This window comes from Amblyomma mixtum, chromosome 10, assembly GCF_055824585.1.
Source record: "Amblyomma mixtum isolate Tamu chromosome 10, ASM5582458v1, whole genome shotgun sequence".
Taxonomy (NCBI): Eukaryota; Metazoa; Arthropoda; class Arachnida; order Ixodida; family Ixodidae; genus Amblyomma; species Amblyomma mixtum.
In genome coordinates this window covers 27,924,960-27,927,610 of record NC_143021.1, presented here as the reverse complement: position 1 = coordinate 27,927,610, position 2,651 = coordinate 27,924,960, and the positions used below count along the sequence as shown (strand labels likewise).

Genomic DNA, 2,651 nt, shown 5'->3' with positions numbered 1-2,651 from the left:
AGAAAATTTAGGGGAGGAGAGCTTCAAGCCATGAAGAAAAAGAATCCCCGACAGCCCCCGCGGTCCTCCCATTGTTGTAAACCGGACCCCGCTTCTGACGCGCGCGCGAGCGCCCGTGCGCAGGTGCGATATCTGACATGCACAGATATGCACAGATATCTGCTAAGGAAGGCATTGGTGGCGCCACCCTTGACTGTCGTCTGTTGCACAGAGCTAGAAGCCGGACTCTGCAGTGTGCTACGCACTTTCGTGCAGGGCGAGCAATTTCCGGTTATACCCGTTGTTGCATCCACTTGTTTTCTCTTTGAAATCATGGTACAGCGCCACTCTTGTGCGTTTTGAGGAAGAAGACACTTTTGACGTCGTTAAAATGACCTGCGCCAAGCATGCATGGGATGATGAGCCATCGGAAGGATCCAGGGTGCAAGTGAGAGGGAAATACCAAGGTTTCTGTGAACCTGCAATCATCAATATTTCAGGTAAGCGTGAACAACCATTTACTGTTTTTCCCGTATTGCTTTGTTGGTTACCTTTGTCAATGCTGTCGGCAGTTTTCGATGATAGGGCTATAAATTAAGATAAATGGTATCATAATGCATGATTTATTTGTATGTGCAGTCGGAGAGTAATCTCTCATTTTTCAGTAGCGAAATTTTTACCGCCACCGAGTTGCGTTCCTGCCAGCAGTAGTTCAAGTGCATGATATGAATTGTGTAACGCAAAAAACATAGACTAACCTCGCTAAGCACATTGCGGGGCTAGTCAGGGATGTATTTTCTAAGTAACGAGACGTAGACAACAACCTGTCATGGATTCTGTCATATGCACGTATCAGGAACTGAACCCTTTGCATTGTCGTAAGTAATAGTGCTAATTCTATTTTAACACGGGATCAGCATTGCTGCGTTCTGCGTATCCAATTAGGTTACAATGGCCCCATTACATCTGCCACAAGGCTTGCGCTCTACAGCTAAGCAGGAGCAGTGGAATGAAGAGCTGGTACGCGTTTTATTTCGGGTGGTTAGTGCGAACGAACGTGTTTCAGAAACAATTGGCGTAAACCTGTTTCCGTTCGCGGTTGTACCAGGAAACTTTAATGGTGAAGCCCGAAAAAAAAAGCATGAGGCTAAGCTTTTAAAGGGGCATCGCGATGATTTGCTCTGTACCAGTTAATATTACTAAATAGATTCATCATGCGTTCCAGAGACCAGAGCAAAAATAATTATTGAAATCGGAGCATGCAAGCGAAAGTTATTCCACTCTGAAAATTCGAAATGAAAAGCTCAGACGAAAACGCATTTCCCTCTCCCATTTCACTCAGCCAGTACCGAGATTGGGCGCTACAAATCAGAACCGCGCCTAGCGCCCACGCAGCGGAAGCGTGCATGCAGTTGTTGCTTTGTCGGGGCTGTAGACAGCCGCGCATTTTGACGGCGTCTTCCCCCCGTGTACGCGACGCCGTAGTAAGGGCAGGGGTGACTAACGACAAAGGAAGTTCCCCGAAGTTTCTTTTTTAGTCGGACTGTAAGGCTGTCAGCGGTAGCCCCCCTCCCCCCCAAACTCTACTCCCGTCTCCTGTCCGGCCTTTCTCTTCACATTTTGGGCAAGGTGTATCGACTGGCTTTTTTTTCGCTGCCGTCTTGGTATGGTCACGGCCGGTCTCGACGCGCGCGCTTTCTGGTCTGAGCCAACGTTTTTTGAACAGCGCTCGCCGCCACGAAGGTTTGAAGCGGAATGGAAAGTGTCGCCCCTAGCTGTATTCTTGTTAGTTTTCGTTCGCTTTCCCTGCTTCTTTCCAGTTTTTGTGGCATGCGAAAAAGCTTTCAGTACTCAGAGACATAATATTTTGGATCCATTTCACAAGTATGAAGGAACAATTTGCTAACTGGACGCCCAATCAATGAGAAAGGCAGCGCTCTATCTAGATGCCACCTCATTTCCGCTGCCGCAAATGGCCGCCGCGTTGCGACACCATCGGCTCGAAACAAGCATTTCTAGCGAAGATTAAAATATCAAATATTATGATTTCGGTGATCTCATTGCGCGTTCAGGACTCACAATGTCCCTTACTCTGCATACAAAGATTAAAGAACCCATGCTTTATGTACGTCGCAGGGCACCTTTAATATCCCACAATAGATTTTACGGTAGGATGTCTCGGATTCAGTGCATAATTCTTCAACTTATGCTACTGTGGCCATGTGCACAAGTTCAGCGCAGATTTATATCATGATCGCTCTAAATTATCTCCCACGCAGCCTACACAACGGCCCTGCCGACCAAGAAGGGGCGGGAGCTCTCCGGAAAGCTGCTGTTGCTGGCCGTGGGCACTAAACTCAGCGAAATAAGGAGCGAGAAAGAAAAGCATCGACGATAAGAAGCATACAGAACTATAGAACCACAAGAGCATTAAATATACCCCAATAAAATTTCCTGCGCAATTTCTGTGTGGTAATTGTGTTACTTGTGTTACCTATGCTATATGATTATCAGGAGATTTAGAGCAGCATAAAACCGAGTGGTTTTTCAATTTAAAGCAGCACTTAGAGATGTATTGGATGACATTTTTTAACGTTTACAGATTTTTATTTTACAAAGTGCGAGAGATATGTCGGTTTGGTCAGTGAAGGTGGACCGTACAGCAAGACGGG

At 46.5% G+C, this 2,651-nt stretch overlaps 1 long non-coding RNA gene across 1 annotated transcript; it reads left to right on the top strand.

Moving 5' to 3' along the window:
* Positions 1-409: 409 nt before the first annotated feature.
* Positions 410-2,441, top strand: LOC149325453 (uncharacterized). Its single transcript, XR_016286212.1, has 2 exons — positions 410-479; positions 2,259-2,441. It is a non-coding gene; the product is annotated as an uncharacterized LOC149325453 (long non-coding RNA).
* The last annotated feature ends 210 nt before the right edge of the window (positions 2,442-2,651 follow it).